We start from the raw sequence: 17,277 nt of genomic DNA on the forward strand, positions 1-17,277 counted from the left end.
CAGGCCCTCGCCTCGCTCACCGACGCGGCCGTGCCGGCGGCAGGGCCGTCTCTGACCTCAGCAATTTCCACACATTCCTGTGCGCGCCGCGAGGGGAGCGCGGACAGGGGTTCACAACACACGGGGGTTAGTGGGGGCGAGGGGGGGGTGTTGGGACCGTGTTGGGGGCGAGCATGGATGGGGGGAGGGAGGGGGGGGGGGAGCCGGGCCCTGGCACGGGGAGCTCCCTGGAGGTGGAGCTCCGGGCTCTCGAGGCGGGGAGATCTGACGGCCGCCTAATTGGAGCGGTCAGGCGAAGCGCTTTGGCTTTGTCAGGACTAACCCAGCCTGGCGTGGCCCAGGATCTTGCGAGGCCCTGACGGCGAGCAGATGTCTTACCGGGCAACCCCGCGGGGGGAGGGATGGGGGGGGGGCTCGAGATGAGACCCGGGCCGCGGTCCCGACCAGCCCCGCGTCGGTGTCTCAAGAGTTGCGATGCTCAGCTCCATCGGTCCTTCCCGTGCAGACGCAAATCAGGCAGCTCCGCGCTACACGCGCCTGATGGTTGGTCACGGCGGGCAGCTGCAGCGCTGGAATTTGAGCAGCACCGCCCTCAAACCCGGATTGCGTTGGGAAGCCAAGGGAGAGGTCTCGGATTGTTGAGACGGGTTTTTGGGGTGCGGTGCCTGGCAGTGGAATTCTGGGGAGGTGGGGGGGGGGGTGTGGGGAGGTGAGGGGTGTGAGGAGGTGAGGGAGGTGAAGAGGTGAGCGATGCGGGGAGGTGAGGGATGTGGGCAGGTCTGACGAAGGCACGCGTGAGGCTCTCGTCGTCAGCAGCTGCTGCTGTCTCCCCGTGCCTCCTCCGACACCTTGTGTGTGTACATACTTCACCTCTTCCCGGCTCGATCACCAAAAACGCCTCTCCCGGCTCCTCCTGTCTGCCCCCCTCACCTCCTGCGGTCTCCTCCCGCCTCCTCCCAACTCCTCCTCGGCTCTGGCCTCAGTGGGGGCTCCCTCCTCGGGCACGGCAGGAGGAGCGAGTGAATGAGGTGGTGATGTGTGGGAGGCCGGGCAGTAGTCGAGGGGGAGTGGGGGGGGGTGTTCAGGAGGAGATTTCGCTGTCGTCGCTGATAACTTGAGCCGCTAATGTGAGCGCGGGAGAGATCTCTTTCAAATTTGGCGGCTTCGCTCTGTGACTCCTCATCCTCATCTCGCCCCGACACGTCGCGACCACCCCATCGACCACAACGGCTGCGCAGTGAACCGCATAATCATCATCATCAGCAGCAGCAGTAGCAGCAACAGCAGCGATACCAATAACAACGACGACACCAGCAGCAGCAGCAGCAGCTGTACCGGCAGCTGTAGCATCGGCGGCTGTCACCTGCAGTAGCATCTGCAACAACATAACACGCAGCAGCTGTACCAGCATCGACCGGAGCACGGTGCGCAGCCGCAGCAGTAGATGCAGCAGCAGCAGCAGCAGCACTGTACCAGCAGGAGTAACACCACCATCAGTAGCAATGACAGCGCGAACCACTGCACCACCGCTCCCCACTTCCGACAGAGCAGCAGCAGGAGGAGGAGGATTTTGAGCAGCAGCAGCAGCAGCAGCAGGATTTTGAGCAGCAGGAGGATGATTTTGAGCAGCAGGAGGAGGGTTTTGAGCAGCAGCAGCAAACATCCCGAGCCCCCTACCGGCTGTCATTTCTTTCCCACGCCCTGGACCCGTGCCCCCCGCATGAGGGAGGGGGAGGTGATGAGAGGTGGGGGTGATGGGGGAGGGACCCGAGGGGGAGGGTGATGGGGGGCTGATGCGGTGATAGGGGGGGAGGGGGGTGATGGGGGAGGAGGTGCAGAGCGTCATCAGTCCCCGTGATTGACACATTCCGTGTCGCGCAGGAGGAGAGGCGCTCACCTGTAACGCGAGCTCAGGTGCGCGGAGCGGGGGTGGGGGTGCGGAGTGGCAAAGACAAAGATCCCCCGTGTAGCCTTCACGAGCTTTTGCAGCGAGTGCTGTTGGCGAGCACCTATAAAGGCCGCCACCGCACACGAGTTGCCAATTGACACACCGCAGCAAGTACTCATTTCAGGCTGAGTCGACCTAGGGGAGCACCGGGACCGGTTCGGATAATCGTCACCGGTGTTGGCCGTGAGCGGGAATCGAACTCGGGTCGCCGGATTCGTACCGCAGCGCGCTAACCACTACACCACCGCCCCCCCAACAGTGTGGTGAGCGTAGTGAGTGTGGTGAGTGTGGTGAGTGTGGTGAGCGCGGTGAGCGCGGTGAGCGCGGTGAGCGTGGTGTGTGTGGTGAGTGTGGTGAGCGTGGTTAGCGTGGTTAGCGTGGTGAGTGTGGTGAGCGTGGTGAGTGTCGTGAGCGTGGTCAGCGTGGTGAGCGTGGTGTGTGTGGTGAGTGTGGTGAGCGTGGTGAGTGTGGTGAGCGTGGTGTGTGTGGTGAGACTGGTGAGCGTGGTGAACGCAGTGAGTGTGGTGAGCGTGGTGAGCGTGGTGAGCGTGGTGTGTGTGGTGAGTGTGGTGTGGTGAGTGTGGTGAGTGTGGTGAGCGTGGTGAGTGTGGTGAGTGTGGTGAGTGTGGTGAGCGTGGTGAGCGTGGTGTGTGCGGCGCGATGCCCCCTCCCCCGTCCCGTGGGAGTCGAGGCTCCAGACCGCGCATCGGCACGAGGTGGAGGGTGATGTCATCACCGCAATCATCTCCTCCTCCTCCTCCACCTCCTCCTCCACCACCCCCCACCTCCTCCTCCTCCTCGTCCTCCACCTCCTCCACTACCCCCCCACCTCCACCTCTTCCTCCACCTCCTCCTCCACCTCCTCCACCACCCCTACCTCCTCCACCTCCACCTCTTCCCCACCCCTCCGACACCTCCACCTCCTCCTCCACCACTTCCTCCTCCTCGTCCTCCTTCTCCACCTCCACCTCCTCCTCCACCACTTCCTCCTCCTCCACCCCCCCCCCCACCTCCACCTTCTCCTCCTCCTCCACCTCCTCCTCCACCCCCACCTCCACAGCACGTTCCGCATCACGGGTCACGGCGCAGGGGCCCTTCAAAGCGTCACGCGTGACCCCCCCCCCCCCCCGCTACCTGTACAGGACCCACATAGGACGAGGAAGGAAGGAAAAGGGGGTAGCCACCCCTCCCTCCCACCCCCCGTACTCCTCGTCCCACCCCCGCTGTTTATTTGTCGCACAGGGCCCGGGGACCCCCCCCCCCCGCGGGTCAAGGGCCGCGGCCGCCAGGAAGAGAGCGGCGCGCGGCGTCTCTCTCTCTCTCGAGGTGCCGCGGCGTCACGAGTCGGAGTCGCGGCTCCCTGACGGCCCATCACGCGGAGCGCAGAATCACGACGCGCGGGGATTCTCACTCAAGGGGGCCTCTCTCCTCTACCTCCTCCTCCACCTCATCGACTCCCACTACCTCCTCCTCTACTTCCTCTACCTCCTCCTCTACTTCCTCCTCCTCTGCCTCCTCCTCTACCTCCTCCTATATTCCTCCTCTACCTCCTCCTCTACCTCCTCCTCTACTTCCTCTACCTCCTCCTCTACTTCCTCTACCTCCTCACTTCCTCCTTCTCTACCTCCTCCTCTACTTCCTCTACCTCCTTCACCTCCTCACTTCCTCCTCCTCTACCTCCTCCTATATTCCTCCTCTACCTCCCCCTCATCTATCTCGTTCTCTACCCCTCCTCATCTGCCGCCTCCACCTCTACCTCCTCTCATACCTCCTCCACCTCTACCCCTTCCTGCTCCTCTCCCTCCCCTATCTCCAAGGAGTTCCTCCTGCCTCCTGCGCCTCTGCTCCTTCACAATGACAACTTCCACACGCGCTGATGAGGAAGGAGCGCCCGGCGAGACACGCGCACTAATTGATGCCAGACCTCGCTCGTTCCGACTCCAAACGCGGAGCTCGGAGCTCGGAGCGCGGAGCTCTGAATTTGGAGCTCCGAACTCGGAGCTCCGAACTCGGAGCTCGGAACTTGGAGCTCGGAGCGCGGACTGCGGAGCTCGCAGCTCGGAGCGCGGAGCTCCGATCTTGCAGCTCCGAACTTGGAGCTCCGAACTTGGAGCTCCGAACTTGGAGCTCGGAACTTGGAGCTCCGAACTCGGAGCTCGGAGCACAGAGCTCGGAACTTGGAGCTCCGAACTTGGAGCTCCGAACTTGGAGCTCGGAACTTGGAGCTCCGAACTTGGAGCTCGGAACTTGGGGCTCCGAACTCGGAGCTCGCATCAGGGCCTCGTGTCCACGCGGAGTTGTCATCCCCAATTCACGCGGCTACCGCGACCGGGAGGCGGGGTGGAGAGGGGCAATGTGTGGAGTGGGGTATATGTGGTGAGTGTCTAGGGTGTGTGTACAGTGTGTGTGTCTAGGGTGTGTGTGTATAGGGTGTGTATAGGGTGTGTATAGGGTGTGTGTATGGGGTGTGTGTGTCTAGGGTGTGTGTATAGGGTGTGTGTATAGGGTGTGTATAGTGTGTGTGTCTAGGGTGTGTGTATGGGGGTGTATATAGGGTTTGTGTATAGGGTGTGTGTATAGGGTGTGTGTATATAGGGTGTGTGTATAGGGTGTGTGTCTAGGGTGTGTGTACAGTGTGTGTGTATAGGGTATGTGTATAGGGTGTGTATATGGGGGTGTATATGGTGTGTGTACAGTGTGTGTATAGGGTGTGTACCTGATGACGGAGACTTGTGTTGCCTCCGAAACGTCGTGATTTTTATTATTTTTATTATTGTATTATTATAAAAAAAAATTTACCTACGTGACTTTACCGAAAAAACTAAGAGTATGTGTATAGGGTGTGTATGGGGTGTGTATATGGGGTGTGTATGAGGTGTGTATGGGTGTGTATGGGGTGTATGGGTTGTGTATAGTGGTGGGGCCAGAGGATGGCAGTTCGTGAACCCATTTGTGCGGACCTTTGCATTCCTTCACATCCGTGTTGGGTTATCACCAGGATAAAGGGCCCCTTGATCTGTGTCATCGTCATCAGCCCAGGTTCAGTGTTGGCCGGACTCCGTGAGACAATGCCGCTTTTATCCCCCCAGTGAACAGGAAGTGGGTAGTAATAACAACAACAACAACAGACCCAATCACCAACATCAACGTGAGCATCCACGATCTATCCACTGCGGGACTAAGGCCTCCCGAAGCCATCGCCGGCTCTCACGATCCTGCAATTCAACTGCACTTTGCCTAATTCCTGCCCTCCCTTCCTCAAAAGGTATGTAAGCAATCACAGGGCTCGCAAGTCTAACTCTGTGGAGTTGGTGGTTTTGTCAAGGCTGGGGGACGTCGTGCATTGCGAGAGTATGAAGCACCACCACATCGGCGTGCAGTGGGTAGTGACAGAGCATTGAGTCGCAAGGCGCCTCGCTTTGTGGAATGTCTCGCCCCAGTCCGTTAGGGACGCTCCGTCAGTCCAGGTTTTTAAGGCTCGTCTAAAAACAACATTTATTTTATTTCCTCTGTGTGAGGGGTTGTTAGACTGCTAGTTTTAATGTTAAGGTGTTTTTTTTTTTACTGAAATCGTGTTGTAAATCTCTCTTGTGTGAATGGCGCCATAAAACTGAGTTTTATTTACGTCCCGATCCCACGACGCTCAGAGTCGTGACCATCGGATGTTGCTGTCCAGGAATGGCCCTTCTGTGTGTCGGGGCGGTAGTAACCCCGACTCCCATCGCCAGCCGTCACTCGCATACTCTTCTCACAATCCTCCTGTACTCGGAGCACTACGACTCATCTGCTTGTTTATGAAATTATGAAATTGACGAGATCATTTGGATTGTGAGGATGATTTAAAAAATAAAATATTCTCTACGTAATATTCTGGCGAAAGAATTTCATTCATAGGAGCACAAATGGAAAAGTGAGAGCGATTTTAAATGAACCGTGGTCAGTCTTCTGTGTTTGTAACTCCGACCTCTTCGTTATCGCTATCTATCTTTCTATCGTCATCATCATCATCATTATTGTTGTTGTTGTTGTTAAACGTCTCCCAAACTTACACGGAAGATCCCGTGTAGCCAGCTACCCGGCGAGTTTCGGTAGCAACGGCCCCGCAGCAGCCACGAACAACAACATAGTGACTGTCGGGGTGGAGAGGAGCCCAGCACAGCAGCCAGCCAGGAGACTCAAGCTACAGATTATTGGTTTTGTTTGTTGGCCACCCTGCACGCAATGCTCCATCTCTTTATGTATGCCCCGGATGTTGAACTTCCTGCGCACCGTACGTAGCCCGCCATGGCTGCTCTCGAGACGGGACAGGCGGCAGGCGGAGGGCTTCACGGAGCGCGCGGTCTCGTCGGCCACGCCGCTCGCGGTCGATTCCTCGGCCTCCTTTAAAACAAACAGCGGTCGTCCAGGAACGCCACCTCCTGAAAGCGGGAAACCCCCCTTACAAGTCACACCCAGAGCGACGCGTTATCATCACCCGTCCAGCGGCACACTCTGTTCGTGTTTTCCGATTTGGTCGACGACTCGAACCGATACTCGGCTGAGTAATTTGTCAATCGAATGAACGCATGGTGCCGAGCTCTCTCCGTTGGCTCGGGGTTTGATGTGAACAGGACGCGAGTGAGAGGCACGGGCTGCCGCGAAACCCGGGGACTGGACCACACGAGGAGCCTCCTGCAGCCGAGTCCTGGAACTCGGTGCTCCAGCACTCGGCTCAATGAGGCTCCTCGTGGAGCCACGTGGAGCCACGTGGAGCCGAGTCCAGGACCTCGGCGCTCCGTGACGAAGCAAGGGGGCGACCTCTGTGACCCCTGCGTCGGCAACATCCCGCTACTGTTTCTGTGTCACGGGGCACGGGGGCACAGGCAGCAGCAGCAGCGGCGATCGAGCCCGGGGTTCATCCGTGCTGACGCAGGGACTGTGGGGATGTGAGGGGGGCGGTGGGGGGGGGGGGCTTCTAGGAGAGGGGGTGTGGGTGGTGGTGGTGGTGGAATGTCGGCCCTTCCCCTCACTCAGCAGGAGCTGTTGCTGAAACTCGAGCTCCCGACGCGGTCGAGTCTGATCCCCCCGACTCCCGCCCAGCCCCCCCCCTTCCTCGTCGGCGTGGGGACTCGACGGTGGGGGGCTCGAGGGTCCTCTCGATTCTTAACAGGCCCCCCCCGCCGCCCCCCTTTAATCCTTAAGGGGCGACCCCGAAACCGCGGCGGTCATATGGCGAGGCACGTGCGGCTGCATCGATGAGAGAGTCAACTCGGGGTGACTCGCTCAGCGCCGCGGTGGCTAGGAGATGTTAACTACCTCGCCTGGTATACAGGAGGTCGTGAGTTACACCATCATCATCATCACAGTGGCTAGGAGATGTTAACTACCTCGCCTGGTATACAGGAGGTCGTGGGTTACACCATCATCATCATCACAGTGGCTAGGAGATGTTAACTACCTCGCCTGGTATACAGGAGGTCGTGAGTTACACCATCATCATCATCACAGTGGCTAGGAGATGTTAACTACCTCGCCTGGTATACAGGAGGTCGTGAGTTACACCATCATCATCATCACAGTGGCTAGGAGATGTTAACTACCTCGCCTGGTATACAGGAGGTCGTGGGTTACACCATCATCATCATCACAGTGGCTAGGAGATGTTAACTACCTCGCCTGGTATACAGGAGGTTGTGGGTTACACCATCATCATCATCATCACAGTGGCTAGGAGATGTTAACTACCTCGCCTGGTATACAGGAGGTCGTGGTTACACCATCATCATCATCATCACAGTGGCTAGGAGATGTTAACTACCTCGCCTGGTATACATGAGGTCTTGGGTTACACCATCACCATCATCACAGTGGCTAGGAGATGTTAACTACCTCGCCTGGTATACAGGAGGTCGTGGTTACACCATCATCATCATCACAGTGGCTAGGAGATGTTAACTACCTCGCCTGGTATACAGGAGGTCGTGGGTTACACCATCATCATCATCACAGTGGCTAGGAGATGTTAACTACCTCGCCTGGTATACAGGAGGTCGTGGGTTACACCATCATCTTCACAGTGGCTAGGAGATGTTAACTACCTCGCCTGGTATACAGGAGGTCGTGGGTTACACCATCATCATCATCATCACGGTGGCTAGGAGATGTTAACTACCTCGCCTGGTATACAGGAGGTCGTGGTTACACCATCATCATCATCACAGTGGCTAGGAGATGTTAACTACCTCACCTGGTATACAGGAGGACGTGGGTTCGATCCCGGCCCTGGCGCATGCTGCTGCTGCTGTATATTTGGAGTTTGCGCGTCTCTCTCTCTCCCTCCCGCGTGGCATAAGTATCACGTGATCAGAAGTATCACGTGATCAGAAGTATCACGTGATCAGAAGTATCACGTGATCAGAAGTATCACGTGATCAGAAGTATCACGTGATCAGAAGTATCACGTGATCGGAGACAACGACGCCCTTGCGCAACTGCAGTTCAGAAGAGCGGCGAGGCGTGATTACTCGCCTTGCTACTTGTGTTTGTCCCCTCGGGGAGTCAAATGCGACAAGCTTCATTTATTAGGTGTAGCCCTGTGAGCCATACGGCTCTTGAGTCGGGTGCAACCGCAATAAACAAAATATGAACAGAGAACATATTAAAGCGACGAAGCACAACAGACACATCCTGGATAAACCAGCAAATCTTCAAAAAAAACCCACCGTATTACAACGCTGTGTGCAAAAATCCCAGTGTGATGCATTTCAAACAATAACAACCATAATACAATTTAGATTAAAGTTATCAGGCCAACTCTGCACTTCCGCAAGAAACATGGCTTAACCATATGTTTTCGAAATCACCAAAATAAAGCTACAAAAAGAATGTAACAACAGTAATCATAGGAACTTTTATTCAAATTTAACAATAAACGATATACATCACATGTACGCCCAAACTTGCAGCCATAGCTGGCAGCATGACTCTCCCAGTGTATGATGTGTGAGTGAGTCAGTGGTAGTGTGAGTGAGTGTATGATGTGTGAGTGAGTCAGTGTATGATGAGTGAGTGATCCAGTGTATGATGTGTGAGTGAGTCAGTGTATGATGTGTGAGTCAGCGTATGATGAGTGAGTCAGTGTATGATGTGTGAGTGAGTCAGTGTACGATGAGTGAGTCAGTGTATGATGTGTGAGTGAGTCAGTGTACGATGTGTGAGTGAGTCAGTGTACGATGAGTGAGTCAGTGTATGATGTGTGAGTGAGTCAGTGTATGATGTGTGAGTGAGTCAGTGTACGATGAGTGAGTCAGTGTATGATGTGTGAGTGAGTCAGTGTACGATGAGTGAGTCAGTGTATGATGTGTGAGTGAGTCAGTGTACGATGTGTGAGTGAGTCAGTGGTAGTGTGAGTGAGTCAGTGGTAGTGTGAATGAGTCAGTGGTAGTGTGAGTGAGTCAGTGGTAGTGTGAGTGAGTCAGTGGTAGTGTGAGTGAGTCAGTGGTAGTGTGAGTGAGTCAGTGGTAGTGTGAGTGAGTGTAAGATGAGTGAGTGTATCACGCCTCCTCCCCGCCATCACGGGATGGCGTGGAGGAGCGTCTGACAGTCCGTAAGCGCTGGAATATGCCGATGTTTGTGCGAGCGAGCGATACAGCGGCGGCGGCGGCGCTGGAGAATGTGTGGGTGGAGAGGTGGAGAGGCTGCACCGAGGCAAAGGTGAGTCGCCTTCGAGTCGGAGTCCGGCTCACGAGCCGCGACTAACGCGAGTGGCGCTCGCTCTGCGGTAGTCCGGCAACATCGCCGGCACCCAACGCGCACACATTGCTGCTGTACGACGCAGCTCAGGCCGGTATCCCTACGGCCGCGGCTACGGGCGGACTTCAACACGAACCACGCGATACGACTTCAACAGCGCTGATTGTTGCTGGCTGCTTGGCGTTTTGGGCCTTTGGGCCCGTGATTTGATCAATGCGAGTGACGCTGCCTCGCAGTTGAATTTCTATTTCTCTCCTCCTCCTTCTCCCCCCTCCCCTCCATCTCTCTGTGTAGTCACCTCGCTCCCCTCCATCTCTCTGTGTACTCACCTCGCTCCCCTCCATCTCTCTCTGTACTCACCTCGCTCCCCTCCATCTCTCTCTGTAGTCCCCCCTCTCCTCCATCTCTCTACCTCTTCTCTCCTCTCCTCCATTTAGAGTATTTGGCTGCTATCAACTTCCACATGATAAGCCACTTCATTTGTGGCCAGGTCGCTCCTGAAAAGAGCTGTATAGCTCGGTGGGCCTTACCTGGTAAAATACAAAAAGTTGTTCGTGATTTGATTACCGTTCCTATACTTTGCACTCCTATCGAATTGTTATTGTAACTGTCTGACCCGTCCCTACTGGGCATCGATGAAAAATAACTTGATAGCTCATCGGATTCCTCCAGTATAAATACAGATTCTGAATTTCTCTCTGTACTCCCCCCTCTCTTCCATCTCTCTCTGAACTCTCCTCCATCTCTCTGTCCACTCCTCTCTCTTCTATCCAACAAGCGCCATGACCTCGCCAACTTCACCTGTGCTCAGGCGAAGATGGCGGTGTACAGAACGAGACAAAAGATGCTGGATGGTGACACTGACGGCTGCTCTGTGCTGCTTCCAGTGTTCAGAGGCCTGCTTAAGGCACGGCTCCGGCTGGAACACACCACGTACCACACACGTGTCGGTGATGTGCACGTCTTCTTCGAACGCTGGGGAGCCGGACAAGCCCCTCTCTGCACCAGCGTGGACGGCACCCTCGTGGTGTTCACCTTCTGAAGCGCTCGCTCGTCACCGTGGCGTGCGCGATGACCACCACCACCACGTGGCTTTTCTTTCGTGTTGTGCGCGGTTCTTTTAGCGCCACAGCGCGTGCATTTGTAGCGTTTAATTTCATTTGTTTGCTGGTGACTTTGTGTATTTCATATCGAAATCGCCTCCAGTGCTGTTGCTGCTGGCGGCAATAAAAGTTGTTTAAAAGTCAAAGTCTTCCATATCTCTCTACACTTCCCCACCTCTCTCCACCTCTCTCCATCTCTCTACACTTCCCCACCTCTCTCCACCTCTCTCCACCTCTCTCCATCTCTCTCCATCTCTCTACACTTCCCCACCTCTCTCCACCTCTCTCCATCTCTCGCTCGCCCTGGCCGTGCTCTCCCCCCGCTGCTCGCCTCGCCACATACATCCTGGCGGGGTCGCGAGAGCCGCGAGAGCCGCCGGGTCCGCGCGCGGCTCCTCCGCGCCTCGCCGCGCGCTGTTATTTCAGCCGAAGGGCTTCGGCGCAACAACACCGCGGGCTCAGCCTTGAAACATCGCGTGAAATGGGCCGCGAATGTCCAAAACCCGGGGGGGGGGGGGTGCGAGGGGAGGGGGGTGGGAGGGGCTTGTGTTGGGTTATCGAGCAGGAGCCGCCGTCATCTGGGATGAGTTAAGACGCGGCCCACGGGACCTCGGAGTCTTCCTGCTGCTGTAGAAGCCGCGGGGGGTGTTGGGGGGGTGTAGAGGGGGGGGGGGGGGGTGGCCGTGATTGACAGCGCGGCCTCTGTGTGCGAGGGTGCCGCGGGGTGGCACGGCGACTCCCGGCCCCGCGGGACAAGCGGCGCTCTGTGCTGTGTGGCCTGCGAGCCCCGCAGGACGATGGCACGGAGGGAGGCGGTGAGGGGTGGGGGGCAAACGCGGGCAGTCATCGCCAGAGCGACGACTGATCCATTCACGGAGACGTAGAAATTCACTCCGGTTCATTCACTCGCATTCACTCTCTCGCCGCGCGCACGCGTCACATCCACTCGTTCGCTCACTGCCGTTCACTCCACTCGTCCGACACACGCCGAGCAGCGATCACACTCGAGCACTTTCACTCGCTCGCACTCACTCACTCACTCACAGACACGCACCTCGATTCACGTGCACGGTTCACTCGCTGCTGGCACTTCTCACGCGTTCACTCACTCACATCCGCTCACCCCACCACGCATGTCCACTCACTCTCAATCACACGCGCCGTCACTGGCATTCACTCACTCACTCATTCAATCGCTCAACACACAAATACAAAAATTCCCCCTATAGCCTGTAACAGACTGTCGGGGCAAGCGCTGTTAGCGAGCATCTATGAAGGCCGACACGGCACACGAGGGGGTGGGTGGCCGGCACCACGCCCGGCCGCCTTTGTTTCCCACAGTGGTGATGTTTACACACCGCAACCAGGTACTCATTTGAGGTTGAGTCGACCTAGGGGAGGCCAAAACGCATTCACACATTCCCATACACACACAGCGACTCACTCGCACAATCCCTTCACACGCGTCTCGCCACCCCCAAGTCAGCTCGCCACCAGAAACCCCTCTTGTCTCTCAACTCCAATACTCCCTGGCTCACAGACGGAGCGCCAAATACAGCCCCCGGGCCGTCTTTGTCTCTCCAGTTGCCATAAACGCGACTCCGCGGCTATTTGCAATTGGCGGAGAGGGGGGGGACAGAGACGATGCCCCCCGCCCCCCCCCCTCGTGCGCCGGGGCCAGATGCTGTCAGCCCGGCCGCCTTTGTCTCCCGGCTGTCGACGGTTTCCAGGGGCCACGTGGCTCGCACCTCGTCTCCCGCTTTCCACCGCCCTGGCCCTGGCGGGCGGCTGCTGCACCGTGGCCAGAGGCCTCGACGCACCGCGTCACCGCCGCCCTTCAAGACAAGACGCCACGCGTCCTGCCCAGCCCCCGCTCGCTGCTCGTGACAAATCGCCTGGTGGCCGTGGCGGCGGCGGTGGTGGTGGTAGTTGCGGTGGTGGCGGTGGTGGCGGTGGTGGTGGTGGCGGTGGTGGCGGTGGTAGCGGTGGTGGTGGCGGTGGTGGTGGTGGTGGTGGCTGCGGCGGTGGTGGCGGTGACGGCGGTGGCGGTGGTGGCGGCGGTGGTGGTGGTGGCGGTGGTGGTGGCGGCGGCGGTGGTGGTGGCGGCGGCGGTGGTGGCAGTGGTGGTGGCGGTGGTGGCGGTGGTGGCGGCGGTGGTGGCGGCGGTGGTGGCGGTGGAAGCGGCGGCGGTGGTGGCGGCGGTGGTGGCGGCGGTGGTGGCGGCGGTGGTGGCGGTGGTGGTGGTGGCGGTGGAAGCGGCGGCGGTGGCGGCGGTGGCGGTGGTGGCGGCGGTGGCGGTGGTGGTGGTGGCGGTGGTGGCGGCGGTGGTGGCGGCGGTGGTGGTGGCGGTGGAAGCGGCGGCGGTGGCGGCGGTGGCGGTGGTGGTGGTGGTGGTGGCGGTGGTGGTGGTGGTGGCGGTGGAAGCGGCGGCGGTGGCGGTGGTGGCGGCGGTGGTGGTGGTGGCGGTGGAAGCGGCGGCGGTGGCGGTGGTGGCGGCGGTGGTGGTGGTGGTGGTGGCGGTGGTGGCGGCGGTGGTGGCGGCGGTGGTGGCGGCGGTGGCGGCGGCGGTGGTGGCGGTGGTGGCGGTGGTGGCGGTGGAAGCGGCGGCGGTGGCGGCGGTGGTGGCGGCGGTGGTGGTGGTGGTGGTGGCGGTGGTGGTGGTGGTGGTGGCGGTGGTGGCGGCGGTGGTGGCGGCGGTGGTGGCGGCGGTGGTGGCGGCGGTGGTGGCGGCGGTGGCGGCGGCGGCGGCGGCGGTGGCGGTGGTGGTGGCGGTGGTGGCGGTGGCGGCGGTGGCGGCGGTGGCGGCGGTGGTGGCGGTGGTGGTGGCGGCGGTGGCGGTGGTGGCGGCGGTGGTGGTGGTGGCGGTGGTGGCGGTGGCGGCGGTGGCGGTGGTGGCGGCGGTGGTGGCGGCGGTGGTGGCGGCGGTGGTGGTGGCGGTGGTGGTGGTGGTGGCGGTGGTGGTGGCGGCGGTGGTGGCGGCGGTGGTGGCGGCGGTGGTGGCGGCGGTGGTGGCGGTGGTGGTGGCGGTGGTGGTGGTGGCGGTGGAAGCGGCGGCGGTGGCGGCGGTGGCGGTGGTGGCGGTGGTGGTGGCGGTGGAAGCGGCGGTGGTGGTGGCGGTGGTGAGAGGACAACTCAGAGAGAAAGGACGAATCAGAGAGAGAGGATGATGCAGAGTGAGAGAGGACGACTCAGGGAGAGAGAGAGGACGACTCAGAGGCGCGAGAAGAAACCACGAACGAGCGGGAAGGCAGCAACCACGTGGCGGTGAGGGATTGGTGGCACTTCGCTTCCCCAAAAATCTCCGTAAACAGTTTTTTTTTGGTCGGTGCGACTTGCGGCTGTCGGGTCTCTAATCCTTGCAGTCATCCTTTAAGTAGAGCGGTGGTGTTATTTTAGCAAACTCTGCACCACACACGCAAGAAGAAAAAAGTATTCCAACACCGTGGAAAGATTCTTTGGCAAGGAAGCCGGCGGAGAGGAAATGTTCGGGGAATGAAGCTCGCGGTTCAATTGTTTCCCCATCCATCACTAACCACCACGCTTTCCTCGAGCGGGCTCAGCTCACGTGTTCAGGCCCAGTCGACCTAGACGTTGCACGTCCTCGATACACCCCCCCCCCCGCACAACTGACACCCCCTCCCCTTCCACCCCCTCGGTCTCCCACCCACGAAGTTCGAGGAATTACCACGATTCCGGGTCACGGTTCGGTTGAATGATCGGTTATTTGTTTCTTGTATCGTTCATCTCGTCCCGTCTCCTTCGTCTCGATAGCCTCAACGTAACGTTCACATTCATCATCGTCAGCGGCAGTAGCCAGGGTCAACCAACATCCGCCTAAGCAATCGATCATCGCGCGCACGGATCGATGCGTGTACCGTGAGCGTCAATAATCGTTTTCAAACGACGCGTCCATCAAATCAATTAATCGCAACCCGAGCGCGCCAGCGAATTTTTATTCAATCGCTCCATCTCCACGGTGGCTTGGACGTCCTCTCGGCCGCGCGTTCTCCACTCTTGGCTGCCACTTCTAAGTTCGTCTCGACCACCACCACCACCACCACAACCACCACAACCACCACCAGACCAACAAAGACAAAAATCCCCCATATAGCCTTAGCAGACTGTAGGGGCAAGTGCTGTTAGCGAGCACCTATGAAGACCGCAACGGTACACGAGGGGTGGGTGGCCAGCACCACGCCCGACCGCCTTTGTCTCCCTAATGGCGATGTTTACACACCACACCAGGTACTCATTTGAGACTGAGTCGACCTAGGGGAGGCCCAGGACCGGTTCAGATAATCGTCACTGGTGTTGGCCGTGAGCGGGAATTGAACCCGTGTCGCCGGCTTCATAGCGCAGCGTGCTAACCGCTACACCACCGCTCTGATCCACGTGCTCACCCTCCCCCCTGCTGCTGCCGCCCCTGTCTCTCAATGCCATTGTAAACACGTAGTCCGCAGCGAGTGCTAATGTCGCCGCCTCTGTAAGACGCCGTGCGGGAAGAGCCACGCGCATTATTCATGAGTTCTTGGAGGCAGGCGGTGTGTTTTATGTTTCTAAAGGCGAGGACAGGAAGTTGGGCAGCTGGGGGGATGCGAGAGGCCGATCTGACAGTGATAAGCGATTGGCTGCGGACTTGGTAATAACCCGCAAATGATAATCAGGTGCGGGGGAAGGGTGATGTTGCTGATGAGTCCCAGAGAGCGCGGTGGCACAGGACGAAAGAGAGGCTGTGTGGGCAGGAGTCAGCATTCTAAAGGTGGTCGGGCGGCTGAGATCCTGGGTTCGAATCCAGGCTTCAGTCTCCCAACCAGAGTGTGAGGCCGACTTCTCACTGTGAAGCCATCGCGGTCGCCAATTACTCACGCAGAGGACAAGGGGCTCGTGTCGAAACTCGCACAGAACCGCGTGGAGACTCACAGACTCGCGGAGAGACTCACAGACTCGCGGAGAGACCCACAGACTCGCGGAGAGACCCACAGACTCGCGGAGAGACCCACAGACTCGCGTGGAGACTCACAGACTCGCGGAGAGACTCACAGACTCGCGGAGAGACCCACAGACTCGCGGAGAGACCCACAGACTCGCGGAGAGACCCACAGACTCGCGGAGAGACCCACAGACTCGCGTGGAGACTCACAGACTCGCGGAGAGACTCACAGACTCGCGGAGAGACCCACAGACTCGCGGAGAGACCCACAGACTCGCGGAGAGACCCACAGACTCGCGGAGAGACCCACAGACTCGCGTGGAGACTCACAGACTCGCGGAGAGACCCACAGACTCGCGGAGAGACCCACAGACTCGCGTGGAGACTCACAGACTCGCGGGGAGACTCACAGACTCGCGGAGAGACTCACAGACTCGCGTGGAGACCCACAGACTCGCGGAGAGACTCACAGACTCGCGGAGAGACCCACAGACTCGCGTGGAGACCCACAGACTCGCGTGGAGACTCACAGACTCGCGGAGAGACTCACAGACTCGCGGAGAGACCCACAGACTCGCGTGAAGACCCACAGACTCGCGTGGAGACCCACAGAATCGCGTGGAGACCCACAGACTCGCGGAGAGACCCACAGACTCGCGTGGAGACCCACAGACTCGCGTGGAGACCCACAGACTCGCGTGGAGACCCACAGACTCGCGGAGAGACCCACAGACTCGCGGAGAGACCCACAGACTCGCGGAGAGACCCACAGACTCGCGGAGAGACCCACAGACTCGCGGAGAGACCCACAGACTCGCGGAGAGACCCACAGACTCGCGTGGAGACTCACAGACTCGCGGAGAGACTCACAGACTCGCGGAGAGACCCACAGACTCGCGGAGAGACCCACAGACTCGCGGAGAGACCCACAGACTCGCGGAGAGACCCACAGACTCGCGTGGAGACTCACAGACTCGCGGAGAGACCCACAGACTCGCGGAGAGACCCACAGACTCGCGTGGAGACTCACAGACTCGCGGGGAGACTCACAGACTCGCGGAGAGACTCACAGACTCGCGTGGAGACCCACAGACTCGCGGAGAGACTCACAGACTCGCGGAGAGACCCACAGACTCGCGTGGAGACCCACAGACTCGCGTGGAGACTCACAGACTCGCGGAGAGACTCACAGACTCGCGGAGAGACCCACAGACTCGCGTGAAGACCCACAGACTCGCGTGGAGACCCACAGAATCGCGTGGAGACCCACAGACTCGCGGAGAGACCCACAGACTCGCGTGGAGACCCACAGACTCGCGTGGAGACCCACAGACTCGCGTGGAGACCCACAGACTCGCGGAGAGACCCACAGACTCGCGGAGAGACCCACAGACTCGCGGAGAGACCCACAGACTCGCGTGGAGACTCACAGACTCGCGGAGAGACTCACAGACTCGCGTGGAGACCCACAGACTCGCGGAGAGACCCACAGACTCGCGTGGAGACCCACAGACTCGCGTGGAGACCCACATACTCGCGTGGAGACCCACAGACTCGCGTGGAGA

The sequence above is a fragment of the Lampetra fluviatilis genome, chromosome 33 (assembly GCF_964198595.1).
Source record: "Lampetra fluviatilis chromosome 33, kcLamFluv1.1, whole genome shotgun sequence".
Classification (NCBI taxonomy): Eukaryota; Metazoa; Chordata; class Hyperoartia; order Petromyzontiformes; family Petromyzontidae; genus Lampetra; species Lampetra fluviatilis.